At 47.4% G+C, this 21,176-nt stretch overlaps 1 protein-coding gene across 1 annotated transcript in view; it reads left to right on the top strand.

The window, feature by feature from the left end:
• The first annotated feature begins 10,251 nt into the window (after positions 1 to 10,251).
• Iffo2 (intermediate filament family orphan 2) overlaps positions 10,252 to 21,176 on the top strand; it is a 52,994-nt gene continuing 42,069 nt past the window's right edge. The window contains exon 1 of the mRNA XM_063235623.1: positions 10,252 to 10,353. The gene's annotated coding sequence lies outside the window, so the exon portion shown is untranslated. The remainder of the gene's footprint in view (positions 10,354 to 21,176) is intronic.

The following is a 21,176-nucleotide window of genomic DNA, read 5'->3' as shown; positions in this document are numbered from 1 at the left end:
TAACTCGGTAGTAGAGTACTTTCCTAACATTTGCAAGACCCTGGATTTGATCCCCTGTATCAAACACACACACAATTAAAAATAAAACCAAAATATATATAAAATATTCATTATACATCGTATCATTATAAATATTCTGGAAACGTGTCTATGCATAATCAAGGGTGAAAAAAAAATCCACAATACCATGCCCTAAGATAGCAGTTATTAAGGCTTTACTATATGTATTTCCAAATAGTCTCTGCTTAAAAAACAAAAATATGACGCAACTAAATATACTATTTTAAAAACATTCTATGCTATGTTGTGAATGTCTTTCCATGTCATTGATTGTCTTCCCAAGACAAGTTTTTATTTCACGAGGTGAATTGTGTTACGGGCTTGGACTTACCATTATGTATTTAAATCTTCTGAGACTGGTGCTCATTTCTGATTTTTCCTTATATTACAACCTTGAAGTGCATCTTTATACAGTCGTCGCATTGCTTAGTAAGGATACTTGGGCCCCTCCAGTGAGTTAAAGCTGTTTCATTTGAAAGGTTTCTGTGTACCCCATCCCTGCCTTGCACAACAGAAGCTCACGGTGGGCTGAATGGGGAGGAGGTACCCACAAACCCCTTGGTCTCAAAGCTTCTCGAGAGGAACTTCTCATCCATGGGCAAGACAGTCCCCAAGGAGACCAGTGGCATCTCCCTCCTGGGCGACCTCCATCCAAGGAGGAGGTAAAAGGCAGGGCTGCCCAGGGGTCCTTTTAAAGTCCCTTCTAGAACCAGATTTGAGGTTCCAGGGCCACCAAGACAAACCGAGGAATTGGTGGGTATCAAGGTTAGGGTTGACCTTTGGCTGTGTCTGCCTGCGTGAATCTCTGAAGACTTTGGCCTTGCAGGGCTCAGGCCCGACTGAGGCCCTGTAGGGTTCCACAGAGGCACAGCCCCGGCTCTGATTAGCTCCAAGTGTGGCCATGTAGTGGGGCTGTCTGCACCTCCCACACCCAGGTGCTGAGTGTCTTCAAGAAAGGGGAGAAAGATATGTGATAGAAAGGCTCCAGGATGAGTGGCAGACTCTGGAGTTCGCAGGACTAGAGCTGCCCTGCCCAGGGCTGTGGAGTCTGCACATGGCCCCCAGGGCCAGCCTGGGGACCGCTCCTCCAGAAAGCCCTCTCTTCTTCACCCGCTGTCTAATGACCTCCATCTCTCTACACTGGTACACACGGCATGCTGATAAAAAATAGCCACCCCGCTACTCCAGCTGTCCCCAACTGCTTCTCCTCGACAAGCCCCTGCTTGGCTTTCTGCAAACACTAAGTGTACTAATAAATACAGTGAAATAATAATATCACTGTGGATCCTCTCATCCCTGCATTCAGTCACCCTAAGCTGCAAAGTTCTTTCTCTTCTTCTTCTTCTTCTTTTTTTTTTTTTTTGGATACAAGGAATCGAACTCAGGACCTTGTGCTTGCCAGGCAGGCGCTTGTGCTGCTAAGCTGTATCCCCACCCCAGATCTTTCAAATATATTCCCATCCCCCACACCCACTGTCAAACCCTCAGCAGCCTAGTAAGAGCAGATCTTAATCACAGAGAAGGCACAGTTTTAAAACACTTTACATTCATGAGTCCATTTAATGCCCATTGGATCCCGGAGAGGGAACAGCGTGTTGGTGATTCTCCCTCTGCAGGCTCTGCCTTTTGAGTCTGTAGTCCACACCATCTTCGGGGCTATACCTCTGTAGGAATAGCATTTGTGTATTAAAATTAAGGACATCTCACCCATGCAAAACAGATATGTGACAGCATCATCATTATCACCGTCATCCTAATCCGTGTACCCCAAAACAAACTTAGGAGAGCTGACATCCATTCCCAAAGCTCTCCCCACATTCCTCCTCAAACACTTCTCTCCCACCCGAAGGCTGTAGCTACCCTGGATTTTGGACTTTTTAATCCTTTACTAGTCCAAGAATCATTTCCTCTCAGCTGGTGGGCTTCCCGAGTGATACGTTTTCTAGTTTTTTGAACTTGGAAGAAACAGAATGATGTCCTAATGCATTTCCCAGAGCGAGTATGGTTCGTTCCACACGATGGTGAGACTCACCCCCATCGTGGAGGAGAGCTGGGGTTCCGTCCCTTCCACGGCCACCGCGTGCCTCGCCACTAAGCTGCGGGCCAGCAGTCTATTCTCCTCTGTGTGGACACGGGATTGCTGCTGCCGTGTTTATCACATCTCTTGGTGTAGGGCCTCGACGTGAGGCACACACAGGTAGAGGTGTGGGTGTAAGATGCGTGCATTTGAACTTGACGATGCAAAGACGCTCCCCAAATTTGTATTAATTTATGCCCCCCAGGAAGAGTACAAGAGCTTACATGATTCTAACGTAAGCTGGTATTGTCAGAACTGGACATTTTGCCAATCTTGGGGGCGTGAATGGGCATATTAAGGGAATTCCACGTTTACATTTCCTTGATTCCTAATGAGGTCGGGCATCTTCTTACACTGACACTTTTTTTTTTTTTTTAGTCCTTTTTCTATTGTGTTTTCCTTTCTTACTGGTCCTATAAGAGCTCTTTATATATTCCAACCCTAAGGTATATACATTCCAAGTATCAGTTTCCAAGATATGGCTTGTCTTTTCATTTTCTAGAGGCTGTGTTTTTGTGAACAGAAGCCCTTATTTTGAACATGGTGGAGCTTTATTGATGCCTTCCGTCACAGTTTGTGCTTGTGGTACCTTTTTAAAGAAATCCATCTCCTGAGGTCGCAGAAATAGCCTCGTGTATTTTTTTCTAAAAGTTTTCCCTTGCACATTTAGGTCTTTAATCCACCTGGAATTGATTTTGTATAGATAAAGATCCAATTTCACCTTTTTCCATACGGATAAGCAACTGCGTTGGCTCTATTACTGAGTAGTTTATCATCTACATTATTTTCAAAGCCACGTCTGCTGTGGATCATATTTCCATTTGTACTGGATTCTTTAGACTTTAGGACTTTTTAACCTCCTGGCCCATGTGTTTGTCTCTGATTACTAATGCTTTAAACAAGTCTTGCTTATCAATTTATGTGGTGTGCACTGGTGTGTGATAGACCAAACCCTAGCTCTTGTGATTCTTTGGAAATGTTCTGGGTCTTTTTGACCCTATGCCATAAACATCTTTTTGAGATTTAACCTGAAACTGCATTGCATAATAAATTAATTTGTGCAGATATTGTATTGTATTGTATTGTATTGTATTACAGTACTGGGAATTGAGCCCCAGGCCTTTGCCCTGAGCTACAGTCTCAGCCTGTGGGGATCCCCTCAGATGAGTCTCCTTGAAAGAGAGCAATTGTCTTCATTTTGGATAAACTTGACCATATGTCCATGTACTGATGTGTACAGAACCAGCTAGGCCATTTCTTGCCTTCAGTCGGCTTTAAGCAATATAAATTGGGCTGGCGGAGGAGCTGATGTGTAATCTTTGAAGCAAGGGGGCAGTCTGTGTTACCCCACCTAGTGATTCCCCCAGTACATGGTTGAGCCTGGGGGGATGGAGAGCCGTGCTCTACGCTGTCCACTGGGACCAAACCTCTAGAAAGAGGCTATGACTTCCCAGGGCAAAAGGATTGTGCATCAGCTCTGAAGCTCCAACCCCAAAACATTAGCTACTACCTCGGCTATGTTATGGAGATCACTCTCTCTGCATTTCTTGTCCTCTCCATACTGCAGAGGTGGTCTCAGGCCTCACCTAGCCTACTCATGGCAGTCACCTATTTCCCGCCAGGCTCACTGTCTCTCACCCCTGGGTCACTCCCCTCATGGAGAATTAATAAAACCAGCTTGGGCCCTGAGTGGTGGCCTTTGTTCTGGTGAATCACACTATCGTGGCTGGACTTAGGACCCCGTTGGCTTCCCATAACTGTATATGTGTGTGTGTGTGTGTGTGTGTGTGTGTGTGTGTGTGTGAACATTTTTCCCCTGCCTTAGGTTGTTCTGGAAGTGGCAGATTGGAAAATAACTCACTGGAATTCCAGTAACTTCTCCATGGGATTACAAAGTTAAACTCCCTGGACCTCCAATGGGGATGGGCAAAGCATCTATTCCAGCCCATTTGAAATTTTTTGTTTTGAGACAGAGCCATGCTAAGCCTCTAAGTTGCTCAGACTGAACTTGAATTCGTGAACCTCCTGCCTCAGTCCCCCAGAGGGCCAGGATTACTGGCCCACCCCACCTAATCTATTATTATATTAAGATTTATTTATATTTATTTTTGCCTCTTTTCTTCTCTTGTTCTGCCTTGTATTGCAGACAGTATGTTTAGGACCATTTTTCCCCTCCTTAAGGTCCATTTTATAAGTTCCCTTGGTTGAAGCCTTGCTGATCAATGCATTCAGTGTTGGACTGTTTGAAGCTTTGGTTCTTGAAATGTAATTTTGTTCCCAAAATTACACGATTCTGGCAGCTGTTTTCTCTTGGTCATTTGGATGTAGTTCCACTGTTTTCTGACTGTAGTTGTTACCCTTGAAAAGTCAGCTGTCCACCAAGTGTGTTTCTTTGCTGTGGGCTGCACTTTCTCCCTGGACTGGCTCTTTGGCCGTGCTCCCCTTCTACAGGAGAGATAGAGACGTGGATGTAGACATTCATCTTGTCTAAGATTACTGCACTTTTTAAATCTGACAACTCACTTTTATCTTTTCTGAAACAGTCATTATCTTTGTGATGTCCGTTCTTCTCCCATTGTTTTGGGTTTCCTGGGGCTCTGCACCATGGTCTGGCTCCTCCCACTTCCTGTCCCCATCTTGGGTGAACCCCAGAAGTTTGACTCACTTCCATGTCCAACCATCCCTGCTTCTGCCTTCTCCACCAGGCTGTCGGCTCATGTTGGGCACAGATGGTGACCCACCCTCTCTGTTCCTCCAATGTGCTGTACCATGCAGGTGGACAGATAATGTCTCTTGAGAGACTGATGACCTTCGCAGGAGATCTGGGTCAGGCAGCAGGTGTCACCCAGAAGGCCAGTGGTGGAATCACTGGTCTATAGTAAGGAATCAAAGCAGTAAGACCTGACATCAAGAGCAAATGGGCTGTACTCAATGTAGGGGACCGAGAAGGAGATGCCGCAGGGAGACAGGAGGGAACGGGCACAGTGGAGATAGCCCGGGCCACCTGTCCTCAGGCTCCTGGCACCTGGCACCCTCTATGCTGTGACTTGAGCCTTTGTGCTTGGAAGAGCACAGGCTCAGCAGGGTGAGGGGCTGCTGGGAAATGCTCCTGTCTGGGGATTTTTTGGAAATCAGTGGCCTCACAATGTAGAGAGCTGCAGAGTCTGCCAGCCCTGCTTTCCAAAGAGCTGAATGTTCAACCCTGCCCCCTGTTCCTCTCAGGGAACAAGATCAGTTACAAGGGCAGTGCAGAGGGCCAGGCTGCCTGGACCCAGCTGTGGTGCAGCGGTGCTGTGACCCAACTGCTCTGTGTCTCTGAGCTCAGTCCTCTCTCCCGAAAGAAGAATGACAGTGAAGATGCACGATCCAGTTAAAACTGAGCATAAAAGACATGGGTGATTAGTGCCTGTAATCCCAGCTCTCTGGGAGGCTGAGGCAGGAAGACTGAAGTTCACACCCAACCTGGGGATCTTAACAAATTAGTGAGACCCTGTTTTAAAATTAAGAAAGAATAAGGAAAGGACTGGGGTATAGCTGGGTGAGACACACACAAAAGAAGATAATCAGCAAGAGTCTAGGGCTGGTGGTTGTTGACCAGGGATGGGATTGACTGTAACGGGGTGGTGTCCTCCCATTAGACCAGATGATGCTGGCTCCTCCGAAAATGTACTGGAAAACACTGAGTTGCACATTTAAAAATGGGTGAAATTTAATATGCAAATCGTGACTCAATAAAGTCGTTTGAAAACGAGAGGGAGAGAGAATGGTGTGCGTCCCTCAAGGCTGCTGGGGGACCGAGCAAGAAGTGGTGTCAGGAACAGACAGGAACAAGACAACACACTTTGTAGAACTGCAGTTCAGAAGAATAAATTAAGTGGGCTGAGTTAGCCCTGCATGAGAGTCACCATTATTTAACGCTGTGTCTGTGCTCCCCTTGAGATGGCTCATGTGATGCGGCCCAGAAGTGGCTTCCTGGAGTCGTGCCTGCAGCGTTGCCCAAGCCTGCTGGTGCCAGCATGGTGCCCTGAGCTCTCACCAAGGGAGCTGAGTGTCTGTGGAGAGGAAGCGCTGTCTCTGACTGTGCTGAGCATGCGTCAGCCGCTGCTGAGTGTTCTCAGGTTGCCTAGTGATCAGGATGGCTGGTGTGCAGAATTATCACTGTTAGTAAAATACTAATCACCACACAGATGAATCAGGGTCACTAAAATGATTGTGTGCCAATGCCTCAGAGCATCTTTGAAAAGCACCTCTAAACCAATAAAGTCACAAGGGAGATAGATGCAGGGCAGCTTTGATCTCCTGTGTGACCCCATCTGTCCCTTCCAGGTGGCAGCTTGCTCAGGGTCTTCAGGTGCAGGAAGACCAGGCCAAAGAGTTGGGCTGCTGGGAACCGTAAAGTCTGGTGTGAAAGTGTGCTTTCTGATATTGAAGGTCTCAGTGGTTTAATCTGAGAAATGGGCATAAAAACATTTCATGTGCGGGAGGAGGGAGCTCTAGGTCCTGTTCCAGTTCTGTGTCTCCTACCTGATGAACACCTTCAGTTCTGATGTCCTGGCTGTTGCCGCATGCTAGGTACCAGGTGTCTCCATCTGGGAGCAAATATCTAATTTAGGGTCTGTAAACTTGCTGCTGGGGGCTGAATCTGGCCCTTAGATACATTTTATTTACCTGGTATAGTTAAAATAAAATAAAATAAAATAAAAACGTTTTGGGATTTATTATGTATTGAAAGGTAATAATATAGAACAGAAACACACAACAAATACCTAAATAGCACAGTCTCAGAGAGTGGTTGGGTGACCACCAATCTGGCCAAGACAGCATGGCATGGTGGGTCCCCCAGGACATTCCCTCTAATCATGTGATACTGTGTTTTTCCTCTTTAATTTTTAATTTGACTACATTTACTGTTCTTTCTGACAGTGACTTGCACGGGGCTCTTCTGCACCAACGCTGCAAGCCTCTGGCACCAGCTGGAGTGCTCTGTTCCATTCTGAGCCCAACTGCTTGCAGTCCTGCACACCCCACTGGAGCTGGGGCTCAGTCCCCAAAAACAGTTGCCAACTGTGGACCTGGGAGGCTACTATCCTTCTGACGGACTGGCTATCAATCAGGATTCCCGTGATGACCTCCCCAGGTTTAATAATTCACTAGAATGACACAGAACTCAGGAAAGCCTTTTACTTGTGCTATGGGTTTATTATAAAAAGTACAACTCAAGCCCAGCTCGAGGGAAGAGACGTCCAGGGCGGGGGGCAGGGTTGTGGTGCAGGTCTTCAGGTCCCTCTCTCTGATGGCCTTCTCTAGGGGTTCACGGTGGGTCCATTATGTGAGCTTGATTGATTAAACCCCTAGCCATTGACGGCTGTGCTCCATCTCCAGCCCCCACCCCCAGCCCTAATTAGCGTGGTCTTTGTGGCAAGCAGTCCCCTTCCTGAAGCTCTGTAAGGACCCTCGTAGGTCATTCTATTAGTATATAAGACAGTAAAGTCCAAAGGTATCCAAGGGCCAGGAACCAAGGACAAAGATCAAATACTTCCTTTTGATTACAGCACAGACTGCCTTCCAGCGGGGCTGTGCACACTCCGTCGGCTGCAGAGCCAGGGTCTCCTGCTTTTCCTCGCCCGCCGTGTCCCTGGACTTGGGCACCTGCTCGGCCTCTGTTGGCACTGGGAGCCGTGTGCCTTTCCTGACCCGTGCTCTCTGTCTTATTAAAGGAGACCATAGTTGTCATAAAAATACAATCATAGTAATAATAATGATTAACCCTAATGGCAATAATAATAAAGAGGCTATCAGTTTTGGGGGTATCTATGATGTGAACTGAGCACTGCTTCTCAGAGGAGGAAAGCAAATTTCAGAGAATTAGGCTTCACCTCCCGAGCTGATGCGGCAGGTTAGGGGGAAGCTGGATTGTGTTCAGGCCTTGAAATGGAGCGGGTCTCCGTCTAATCCTCGGGCACAGGCATAGCTTCGGGAGTCAGATAAGCTCAGGCTTCGACCTTTACGCCTCTGCGCAGCCTCAGCAGGTTAGTCATTTGACTAACCTCAGGTTCCCTATCTATAACCTCAGCACAGAGACAAGCACATCACCGAGGCACCGTTAGGACTGAACAAATGCTCCATGGATGAGTCTTTGCTGCTTCCGGTCTAAGCACCAGGGTTGCTGGAAAGTGGGATCCCCAAAGAGAGTCCTTCTCTACCTCCTTTAGGAGCCAGGTCAAGGCTTCTTTCCAGGAGGCCTCCCCCAATTCCCGGCAGCCCCACCATCCCACCGCACCTTCAGATTCCCCAGGACTTTGGTTTATGGGAGGACACCTTACTCCTGCCCGCTGCCCCTGGCACCGCTCAGCACCTTTGGCCTCCCTGAGCACTCTGGGCCTTGGTCACCCATCGTTTCTGATTGTCTCAAGCACCGCTGATGGCACTGCCAGCCCCTTCTGACACTGGAGGCTTCTTGAGGCCAGGGGGCAGCAAAGCCACACAAACTCTCGCAAAAATATCTCTTTCTAGCTGGGCATGGCGGTGCATGCCAGTAATCCCAGCATTAGGGAGGCTGAGGCAGGAGGATCGCTGTGAGTTCGTGACCAGCCTGGGCACAAGGTGAGCTCAAGGCCGGCCTGAACTGCACAGTGAGAACCTGTCTCAAAACAAAACTCTCTTTTTTCAATACTAAGAATAAAATATAGGCAGTTCCAAGCTATACCCACCCAACCCTTTTATGGCTTTGTAAATTTTGAGACAATGTCTCACTAAGTTGTCCAACCTAGTGGTGATTTTAGGATCTTCCCACTCCAATCTCTCCAGTAGCTAGGATTTCATGCCAGGTATCAATTTAACTTTTTGTTTTGTTTTGTTTTTCAGTACTGAGGATTGACTTCAGGGCCTTCCCACTGAGCTATATCCCCAGGCCTTTTGAATTATTTTTTTTCATTTTGAGATTTGGTTTTCCTAGGTCATCATGTTGCCAATGCTGGGCTCAAATTTGCAACCCTCCTGCTTCAGCCTCCAAGAGTGTTGGGATTCCAGGTAAACACAACTGTACTCGGACATCTTGATTATTGTTCAGTTTATGATCCAGGGGCATTAAGTACATCTCCAACATTGTGCAACCTTCCCCACTCTCCAGAACTTCTTCACCACCCCAGACAAAATCTCAGACTACACCCCAACAAGCACGGCCTTTCACCCTCCAGCTGCTGAGGACCCTGGTCCACTTTCTGTCTCTCTGAATTTGTCTGTGCTGGGCTCCATGCACACAGGGTCACGTAGAGCTTGTTCTTCGATGGCTGCGTATATCACTGAGCACCGTGTCTTCGGGCTCCTCTGTGTGTAGCAGCCAGACAGCTGTCAGAGCTTCCTTCCTTGTGGAGTCTGATTAATGTTCCATGGTAGGACATTCCCTGAGGGCTGGGAATATAGGCGTGCACTAGAGTGTGTGGCCGATTTTCCATTTTTCTTGGGGAGAACCACCCCGGAGGGTACGGAGTGAAGTCTCACCAGGTGTCTCTCCCCGTGAGTACAGATTAAGGCCAGGCATTCCACCAGTACCCTTTACAGTGGGGAAACAGAGGCTCAGACAGCTTGGGTAAAGAGATGAGAGCCAGGATTGGAACCCAGAACCCTGTGGCTACCAAACTCCTTGTCTTCCTGGTATTGCCGTTGAACTCCTTGGGAGCAGGAAGGGTGCCACTCTGTGGTGCTGTGGATGCTGTGGCGTTGTTAGAACGCTGGACCTGGGGAACCAGAAGGCCTTTGTGGTTTTCAGTGGGGAAGGCTGGGGGTAGGTGGGTCACACCTGAGTGAGCCACAGAGCAGAAGTCTGTGGATCCCTCTCTGGTCCCCAAGGTTGTCCCCACTTCTGAATGCTACAATTTTGGCCACCTTTCAGCCGAGGCAGTGAGGGGTAGACACAGGGAGTGGGTCTGGACTCCAGGTAGGTGACCAATGTCCAGGTCACAGAAGATGAGCTGTCCCCTGCAGCAAGCTCCCCAAGACAGATGTCACAATCCTGCCTGTGACCTGGCACAGTGAAATGTCCCTGGAAGACTATTTTCTACCAGCAAAAGAGGGGGGCTGGGGTTGGGGGACTCCTGGCATCTGGCCAGGTGAATTTGTCCCCCCAGACACACCAGAGGTCGTCTCCAAAGGAGGCCAGAAGTTCCCGTGGGAGCGTTCTGTCCGCTGGGGAGAGGTTCACCATGGCTGCCCAGGAGGTAGGGAGCTTTTGGTTTTCAGGGCAGGGGTAAAGGTCCATGCATCTCCACCCACTGCATCTAGGAACAGCAAATCAGAGACAGATAGGGGACAAGGAGGGCAGGGACTTCGGCTTGTATGGGGGAGTCACGATCCTGACCCTACCACCCGACAATGGCTGTGCAACGTTCGCCTCACTTAAGCCACCTCAGCCTCAGTTTCTCACTCTGTGAAATGAGACAGTGAAGCATAGGAATTCGTGTAATGGATTCAGATCAACGCCCAGCACCTTTGAGGTATCTAACAAATCGTCATTAGTTTTATTAACAGTGTTATTTTGTGCTGCAAATATTTCCTGAGATTCCCAGAATCCAATCCTCGCCTTTGGGTGTTTTAAAGGGCTCTTTTATATGAAAACAGCTCTGGGAGTAGTTGTAAGGCCACCAGCCTCATCTCCTGGCATCTCAGTGGGAGGAAGCGGGTGGCGTCACAGGTGGCCATAGGGGTGGAGACTCCGCCAGAGGGATGTTCTCCGGAAGGGCGGGAAGCTCTGCCAGGGAAGCACAGACTGGAAGGGAAGATGATCTTGGGTGGTGTCGAAACTCCACCTTTAGCTCCCAACCATAGCAGCTCAAGATGAGGTTAAAAATTGGGGCTGATGACAGCCGCCTGGGCTGAGCGGTTGTTACAGGCAGTCACGGTGTCTAGCCCTCTTTGGAAGGCAATCTTTTCCTTCTCCTGGTGTCCTGGGTCTCCCAGCTGCTAAGCACCAGAGAAGGGATGCAAACCCAGGTTCCTGAGCCCGGGACCCAGAGCCCTAGCAGCCTCTGTCAGACCCTGCACTCCCGGGGTGAGGTGGGAGCGCGTTTCCAGGTGCCCAGGACCATCTCTGCTGCTTCTGCTCTGAAGCACCTGGGGCTTCTCAGGGTCCTCACAGAAACCTTAAGGGGGAAGACAGGTGCAGGGAGAGAATCACTTTCTGTTGCTTGCCCTGGTGTTGAAATCCAGACTCTCAAGCTGCTTGTGTTTGATATTACCTGCTTGATGGGAGTAGGGTGGGGTGGGGGACAGGAGAGACCACATGGACTTTGGAGGTCAGAGCTGGGTCCTCATAACCCTGGGGAAACCAGTGAGGCTGGAAGAGCCTGGATTTCCTCATGAGCACCACTGTGGATGCTCTGCCCCCTCAGGGCAGCCTGAGCCTGAAATGGGAGAAGGCGCTCAGGGCAAAGGCAGTCACAGGTGCTCAGTTAGTCTTTGCCTCACTGCCCCAGCGCCACATCCTGCTCCGGGTTCTCTTAACACTTCCTCTGCCTGAAGCCCCTCCAGGTTCACGCACCAGACGTGAGGTGTCTGGCTATTTAGGTGCCTGGGGCTGAGATCTTCTTGGAGCCAAGCGCCAGAGCCCCCCTTTCAGGTGTCTCATGTACATTCATACTCAAGAAATATGGTGGGGATTGGAAAGTAGAAATAGCTTTTTTCATTTTTCTCCTTATTAAAGTAATAGCTGCTTGTTGTAAAAGGGCGCAGGCTTTTACCAATCTCATAGTCTCGTGAGAATTACGTGACATCATGTCAGAGCATTTTGTTATTCATGAACCAAAGGGGTTTCAGGAAGTAAAAAATTCATCTGCTGAACTCTTGAGATACCGTTCTCAACTTTTTCTATGCATATACATGTAGACAAGTCCACAGTTATAAAACAAACACACCTCTTAAGATGCATGACTCTTTTTTTTTTTTTTTTTTTTTTTTTTTTTTTTTTGCAGTGCTGGGAATCAAACCCAGGTCCTTAGTAGGAGCACTGCACCACTGAGCTACGTCCCCAACACCCTCCCCTCTGTGCTTTATACTGTGCCTTTTCAATTCGGTGACAAGCGCAGGCTCTCTAGCCATGCCAATGAGGGTAGACTGTGACCCCGTGGGCAGCCCTCAGTGTTCCAGCTTACAGATGTGCCAAGATATATTGAGTCAACCATCAGGTGCTGGGCACTTACGGGTCCCTAGGATCTGTTTCGAGTCGGGCTGGCAGGTGGAGGACAGGTGGAGACCCAGGAAGCCTCTTGAGGCCTATGGGATTGTGACATTGCAGTCTGGGAAGCCACCTGCTGACATGGTGACTTCCAGTGGTGAGTAATTTCCAAGCTGTGCGAGGACAATTAGGGAGCCATTTCTGTCAGCAGGCCCGGGATGAGCTCAGAGCATTCTTCCTTCCTTCGTGGCTGGCAGGGCGGCCTCCGGGAAGAGGGCCTTTGACCCACCCTCTGTTACCTCACCTCCCAGGAGAAAGATGTCTGTGTCGCTGGGACCTTCGTTTCAGTGGAAATAGGACCACAGGCCACAGAGGAGCTGTCCTGCTTTGCTCAGAGCGTTTCCCTTGACCCATAGCAAAGCCATGTGCAAACCAGAAGCTGGAAGAGGATCAGTGGGGTGTAACCAGCTTGACTTCTAATGTAGAGCAGAGCCAGCCTTTGAGGGGGACCCTGCGGAGTGGGGAGGCCCCTGCCCAGCCCTGTGGCCTCTGGAGCTCCCGGGATTCCTTGGTAACAACTCACTCACTCGGTCCCCTATGCAGCTGCAGTCTTCCTGTGCCCTGAGATGGGTGTGACCCATACAGCATCCATGCAGGACTGGCTCGAGATTTTGCAGTGTGAGCTCCAGGCTCTGGAATGAAGGAAACAAGCTTCCCTTGGTCACCTGCTTCTCCCTTCCTGGCCTCAGGCTCTCCATCTGTAGAATGGGACTGATGATCCTCTCTCAAATGGATTAACATAGAATGACACAATGCATAAAAAGTGCTCAATGCCTGGCACCAGTTAAGTGTCCCAAAACCACGTCTGTCCGATCTGACCGGAGCAGGTGGGTGAAGATAGGTGAGATGCACATGCGCAGGAGAGAGAAGGTTCAGGCACCTGTTCTTCCTCGAGGTCAGAGATGCCATTGGGCACTTGATAAGCTTTCTGATTGAAGATAAGAAGAGGCAGGACAGGCTGTCTCCCCTGAGAGAGGGCTGTGGGCTTTCAGGGACCTGGTAAAACCACCCTGAGGCAGCACTTCCTCTCTGCCAGGTACCCTCCCAAGGACTTATTGTATAGCCTTTATTTAGCTCTTATCACGACTCTATGAAGCAGAGGTATCATTCCCATTTTACAGATGGGGAAGTCGAGGCTCCAAGAAGCCAGCATCTATGTCATCCAATCATGTTAAGCATTGGCCTTCAAATGAATTAAGGGACATGGTGGGGGAGACTTCTCGCTGTATGGGGAGGGGCTGAAATTGGAGTGTCTCAGGGCCAGGTTGGTTGGGGCTGGCATCTGCCTGACAGAGCTGGAGGTAAGGGTCATGTAGGGGTATCCTTTCCTCCCTTGAAATGCCTCCCTGTGAGAAATGAGGACGGTGAGCTGGAATATACGTTACAGAGAGATAAAGGCTACCCTGAGAACAAAAGTGGTCCTGCCCTTGTTGAAGGCCTCTGGAAGGATGTGCTGGTGGGAGGACGGTACTGCTCTCAGGCAGGGGGGTGGGTAACCGGAACCCTCCTGCCCTGTTGGCAGGGCATAACACCGAGTGGCCATTTGGAACCCTGTCGGGTGGTATGCACTGGAGCTAAACAAGCTCATTCCGATGACACAGGGATGCCATCTCCAGGCCTGGACCCAAGAGGACTAGTGCATAAGTTTGCAAAAAAGAAAAAGCATAGAGGGACTGGGGATTTAGCTCAGCGGCATAAGCGCCTGCCTTGCAAGCAGGCAGTCGTGAGTTTGATCCCTGGTACCAGTAAAAAGGAAAAAGAAAAAAAAAGAAAAAAAAAAGCATAGAAAGGTCCAGCAGTTTACCTCCAAGGGCCCTGGAGGGCCCAGATGTCCATCTGCAGGACGTCCATCTGCAGCAGAAGGGAAGAGATCAGTTGCAATGTATTCACACTGTATAACTCCACGCGCTGTGGGTGGCTGGAGTCACTGCGGTAGTCAGTCCTCGGTCCCGTCTGAGATGCTGTGGAAGGAGCTACAGCCAGAAAGAGACCTCCTGGGAAGTCAAGGCTGAATTCAAGGTCGGTTGTGTCATGAGCTGTGTGTTCATGGATGGGCCCTTTCCTCCCTGTGAACCTCAGTTTCCCCATCTGCAAGAAGGGTCTTTGCATGCATTTTTAGTGAGAGAGCTGGGCTGAGGGAGACACTCAAAGTCCTGTGGGAATCAGGATGGAGCCCACCTGTGGTGGGCCGGTGTGGCCTTCCTGAGACTCCATCAACCCTGCAGACTTCATGGTGCCTGTCACATGGGGCTCGAGCCATCACCTACGAGCTTGGCACACACTCTGGGTTTGAGGGATATTGGCTCCTGACAGTGCTTCACAGTGTATCCCTGTTCAGTCTGCACAGCAACCCTGTGGACCACACCTGGGGAGACTGAGGCACAGAGGTTTGAGTAGCTTGCTGCAGGTCAGCTGCGTAACACAGGATGGAGCCGGGCCGGGGATCCCCTGCTCCTCACCACAGAATGCATGGTGCTGGCCCAGGCCAGTTGTACGAGGCCAACACCTCCTCCCTGGAAGCATGTGGGTCCTCCCCAGCCTGTTCACCAAGATCAGCACCATCGGGACAGCCAGCGGGACGCTCTGGCGCCCTGACTTTGGGAATCCACGCCCTGTTCAAGGAAGGCAAAACCACCCACAGCAATGGTCCAGCCAACCGCCAGCTTAAGCCGTGTGTAAGCCCCGAGGTGCCTGTGAAGGTGAGGTCTTGCAACGTGCCGCTGGGCCCAAATGAGCAAGTCACCCTTTGTGCCAACTCTTTTTTTTTGGCTGATGTTGTCATGATTGTTCTTGTGGAGAGGAAAGATGGGGCATCTCAAGAATCCCCTGTGCTGCTGGGAGGATTCATCTCACCTGCAGCATCACGAGCGAGCCCTGTGGCCACTCCCTTTCCCCTGTACCATCATGTTTTACTGCCCTCTTTCCCCATGAAGAAACCTGATGGGAATGTTCTAGAAAGTGCAGCCTGGGGCTGGGGTTGGGGGATGCGTTGATTCTCCCTGGCAGCAGGACTGAGCTCAGGTGCCAGAGAGGGCTGCAGGGTGGAACTGTGGGCGGTGCCTTCCCCTGGTGCTCTATGTGTTTATGGGCTTTCTGGTTTGCTTAAGAAACATGTGAAAAAATCAGGATGATGGTTAACATGCAAACAGTACTACTGACTTAGATAGGCTCAAAGGAGGGGGACCAACGCATCTTATTTGCTTGGGACCTGCTGGGATTTGGTACTAAAAGCCCCAGGTTGAGGGGAACCCTCTCAGCCCCAAGGAACAGAGATGGTTGGTCCCCTCACTGGAAGGCACTTTATTAGGTAGCCCTCCCTACCCATCTTAGATACAGAAAGCAGTGTGTACAGCATCTCACTTTAGCTCCTCTGAGCCCACAGAACTATTTTCCAGCCCTCTCATTTGTGCATCTGCCACAGCTCAACTGAAATTCTTCGAGTTCAGGTACCACTTCTGCCAAATCCTCCAACTCTTCCGGCCTCTGCTTGGCCACCTGTGAGTCTAACTTACTTCCTTCTCTACCCTCCTGTACCTCTGGGTGGTCTCGGGGTACCTCCAGTAACTTCCCCAGAGCTCCCAGGCCTCCCCCCTCAGCTTTCAGTGCCCAAGTAGGTACCCAATAAGTGATCATGGGGCCAGGAGTGATGGTGTACAATCGTAATCACAGCATTCAGGAGGCTGAGGCAGGAGAATCTCTCTGAGTTTAAGGCCAGCATGAACTACATAGTGAAATTCTGTCTCAGAGAAAGAAAAACAAAAAGATGATCACAGAATGTCTCCAGCTCTCAGTGCTCTGGACAGGACCACTCTGCCCCCTCTTTCCCCTGGGAAGAGTTCACACCCAAAATCCAGGGCTACTCTGTGGCAGGACAGATTCTTTCCATAGGCCCCTTGGGCATCTAGTGAAACCTAGCAACCCTTCTCAGAATAATATTTAAAATACACTGGGATGAACTTTTAATGCATGCAATGAAAACAATTTAAACACAGATGTCAAAGTACTAAAAATATTATGATATAGTAACTTTGTGCTTCTTACTGATAGTCTAATACGACTATCAGAGCTGTAGTAACTAACCTTGTCGGATACCCCCAGAAAACTGTAGTGTGATACTGATCAATCTGTGATTTTTTTTAAAGACAAGGGCTCGCTTTATAGTGCGGGCTGGCCTTGAACTCACTTTGTAGCTCTGGCTGGCCTTGACCTTACATTGATCCTCCTGTCTCAGCCTCTTGAGTGCTGATGTTACAGGCATGTGCCACCACCCCCAGCTACCTGTGATTTCTACTTGCTGCCTATATTCATAATCAAGTAAAATGCTAAATTTTATTTAGAGAGTAGTGGATAAAAAGATGTAACTTCTGCCCATCCAAGTGCCATGCATGCCTCAGAATTTCTTCTTTTATTAGTGCGTATTTACAGTATTTATTGGTTACATTACTCATGAAAAAAATCTCAATTCATTTGACATCTCCAAACCCCTCTTCCCTCTGGCTGGGTTTTCCCCTACCGTTCTTTCCTGCTCCCTCTGCCTCTCTTTTTTCTGTTATCTATCTTTTATTTCACTCTTTATGTATATTTTGAGAAACCACATGGTATTTAAAGTCGTGTGTCAGATCCATTTCATGTAACATTATGATCTCAAGCTGCACCCCTTTCTGTACGAGGGACTCAGGCGTGCCCTTCCTCGTGGCAGACTAGGGCTCCATTGTGTGCAAATATCACATTTTATTTTAAAGAGCAAAACACTAAAAACGATGATAGAGAATTTCAAAACAAGGTAACATGAAATTAACAACGGTTCATATATTGCATATTGTCAGTCCATCAGATTACAAGATATAAGCACTAAAAATTGATCAAACAATATAAGCACAAACTATTTTTCAATAAATTCATAGAATTTAGTAGTATAGCTCTCTTAGCCTTCTTTGTGTTTATATCTCTCTATACTTTTCTTGTTCCTGCTCTTCTCCTTTCCCCCATTTCTGTTGTTTGTAATCACAACATTCAGGAGGGTGAGGCAGGAGAATCGCTGTGAGTTTTGGGCAGTTTTTTCCCCTTTCACAGTATCTATTGTACATTTTGAATCTTATTTACTTTTTCAGTCTCTTACACTAGAAAATATGATGTTTCTGTGTGTGAGTCTGATTTATTTCAGTTTTGATTTATTTTATGAGTATGATCTCAAGTTGCATCCATTTATCTATACAAACTTTGAGTTTGTCCTTCTTTATAGCTGAGTAGTATTCCATTGTATAAAAATACCATATCTGTTTTATTCACTCCTTGGTTGATGGGTATTTGGGTTGTTTGCAAGATATAGCTATTATAAATTCTGCTGTTATAAACAGTGGTGCATATATATTGCTGTGCTATGATGTTTTTAATTCTTCTGGGATAATATCCAGAAAGGGAATAGCAGGGTCGAATGGGATCTCTAATTCTAGTTTTTTGAGGACTCTCCACACTTATTTCCACAGTGGTTGCACCAGTCTACACTCCCACCAACAGTGGAGAAAGGTTCCTTTCCCCTCCCAACCCCTCCCGCATTCGTTATTAGTTGATTTCTTGATGATAACCCCTTCTTTCTGGGGTGAGATGAAATCTCAGCCTGCTTTAATTAGCATTTCTTGAGTGACCAATGATGTTGAATATCTTTTCATATTTTTTGACATTTGTATTTCTTTATCTGAGAAGTGTGTATTCATCTCAGATGCCCATTTTTATTTGTTTATTTTTGGTGCTGGGGATTGAACTCATGACCTCACACTTACTGGACAGGTGCTTACACCGTTGAGCTAAATCCATGGCCATTTTTATTACCATATTTTCTTTACCCATTCATCTGGTGATAGATGTGTAGGCCACTTGCAAGATTTAGCTGTTGTGAATTATGCCGCTATAAACACGAGTGTGCACGGGATTAGCTGTTGTGAATTATGCCGCTATAAACACGAGTGTGCACGTGTCACTACAACGTGATGACTTAACTCTTTGGGGGAAGATACCTCAGAGGGGAATCGCTGGGTTGAGTGGGGTTTCTAGTTTCAGTTTTTTGAGGAAATCTTCATACTGATTTCCACAATGGTTGTACTGGTTGGCCTTGAACTGAGTATGGAGCCCAGGCTGGCCCTGAACTCATGAACTCAAGATGATCCTCCTGCCTCCACCTCCCAAGTGCTAGGATTACAGGCATGCACCACTGTGCCTGGCCCTCGGTGTTGTTTTAATTTGCATTTCTCTAATGGCCAGAGATGCTGAACGTTTTTCACTGGCCATCTGTGTTTCTTTTTCAGAGAAGTGTCTGTTCATTTTAGTTATCCATATTTTGATTGAGTCTTTTATTTTGGCAGGCCTAATTCTTTTGAGTTTTTTACACATTCTAGAAATAGTCGCCTGCCTGAGGAATACTGGAAAACTTTCCCCCCATTCTATAGATTGTTTTTTAACGCTGTTGATTGTTTCCTTTGCCATGCAGACACTTTTTAATTTGGTATGCTCTCATTTGTTAATTCTTGGTGTTATGTCTGATGCAGCTGAGGTCTGTCTATAAAGTTCTCTCCTACGCCTACATCTTCAAGAGTTTTACCTATCTTAGCTTTCAGCAGATTAAGTGTTCCTGTTTCAATGTCTATGTCTTTGACCCATTTTGTTCTTAGTCTAGTATGTGGTGACTGATACGGGTCTACAGTCAATCTTCTGCATGTGGAGAACCAGTTTCCACAGTGCTATTTGTTAAACAGGTTATCTTTCCTCCAGCATATGTTTTTGGTCCCTTTGCCAAAGGTCAGGTAGCTGAATGTGCTTAGTGCTTAGAATGTTGTTTTGTATCTTTTATTCTGTTCCACTGATTTACATATCTATTATTTATAGAACTGTATCTTTTTTTGTTTTGTTTGGTACCGGGGATGGAACTCACGACCACCTGCTTGCAAGGCAGGGGCTTATGGCGCTGAGCTAAATCCCCAGCCTGATATCACTGTATCTTTGTAGTACAAATAAACTCCAAAATTATTGGTTTTCCTAGCTTGCTCTTATTGCACACGATTACTTTGCTAGTCTAGGTCTCTTCTGGTTCTGTATGAATTTTAGGGTTGCTTTCTCTAGTTCTGTAAGGAATGTTACTGGCACTTTGATTGGGATTGTGTTAAGTCTGAACATCAGTTCTGGAAGCATGGCCATTTTGCCCACACTGGTTCTGCCCATCCGGGAACAGAAGATATCTGCCTTTTTTCTGATATCCTCTTTTATCTTCTTTTTTCAGAGTATTGTAGGGTTTTTTTTATAAAGCTCTTTCACTTCCTTGGTTAAGTTACTTGATAGGTATTTAATTTTTCTTGATGCTATTGTGAAAAGTGTTGTTTCCTTAATTTCTTTCTCCATAAGTTTCTTATTGGTGTACAGAAATGTTACTGATTTTTCTGTGTTGACTTTGTACCCTGCTACACTGCTGAATTTGGTTATTAATTCTGAGTCTTTTGGGGCTGCTTCTGCAGAGGATTATGTCATCTGCAAATAATGATAACTTGACTTCTTCCTTTCCTACACATGTCCTTTATTTTTTTTCTTGCCTGATTGTTGTGGCTAATATTTCAAGAAGTATATTGAGCAGTAATGGTGATGATGACCATCCTAGTCTTGTTTCTGATTTTAAAGGAAAGCTTTCAGCTTTTTCCTACTTAATAGTTGGCTGCTGGCTATTAGTTTATCATAAATGACTTTTATAAGGTCCTTTTCTTTAAGGTTTATTTTGGGTACTGGCATTCAAACTCAGGACCTCACACTTGCCCGGTAGGCGCTGCACCACTGAGCTAAATTCCCTTTTTAAGTTTTTGCAACAGGGTGTTGCTATGTAGTTCAGGCTGTCCTTGAACTCATGGCAATCTTGCCTCAGCCTTCCAAGCGCTGGGATCACAGGTGTGCCTGGCAAGATAAGAACCTTCTATAGTTTTTTTTTTAATTGTGAATTTATGTTGGATTTCATCGAAGGCTTTTTGGACTTCTCAAAATTCTGTCCTCATTTGCCTTGGTGAGACTGAAGACCTTCTTCAAGACAAAAGGTTTTTTTTTTAATTGTTGTTGTTTTAGTTAGATAAACAAACAAACAAAAAACCAGTAAGAGAAGAGAACACACAGAATAAAGAGCAGTGACCCTGTCTGGGCCGGGTTGAGTAAAGAAAGGTTTGCAGACAGGCGAGTTTCAAAGCTCAAAGGTGAGTCTGTTTTGAATGGACCGAGGAGCTGGGGTGGAGGGAGGGCAATCTGGGGAGGACCTGCTCCGGAGACTGAATGAAAATCACAGAAGAGTAACATCACCACCACAGCACCACCACAGAGCAAGCCTGTGTCTCTTTTATTTCCAAGAACAGCAAGGCATTGTTCTTGTAAAGCTGGGCACCTACCCGTAAGCTTACACACAGAGACAAGACAAACATACAAGACAAAAAAAAAAAAAAAAAAAAAAAAAATATGGCCAGGAGAATCTGGACCTCGTCACCTATCTGGTTAAGAGCACAGAATGTAAGCCACAGGCTTTCAAAGGAGGGGGTCTCCTTCCTCTGAGGTTTGTGGTGAGGCTCAAAAGCGGAAGGAAACAGGAAGCCAGGTTAAAGCATGCGCTTTGGGATCTTTGGGGCCTCTTAGGTCTCAGCAATGTTCTTTGTAAAATGGAGATACTGAAGGCGTGTGACACCTGACATACTAATGTTTGCACTGGCCCCGAGACTGGAGAATTTAGCCTTTAGGGTGGCAGGTGTGACAACATCCGAATGAATGAATGAATGAATGAATGCATTCTCTAGACGG

The sequence above is a fragment of the Cavia porcellus genome, unplaced genomic scaffold (genome assembly GCF_034190915.1).
Source record: "Cavia porcellus strain 051 isolate PalLab524CR breed Dunkin Hartley unplaced genomic scaffold, mCavPor4.1 scaffold_25, whole genome shotgun sequence".
In the NCBI taxonomy this organism is placed as follows: Eukaryota; Metazoa; Chordata; class Mammalia; order Rodentia; family Caviidae; genus Cavia; species Cavia porcellus.
This window is presented reverse-complemented; position numbering and strand designations above follow the sequence as displayed.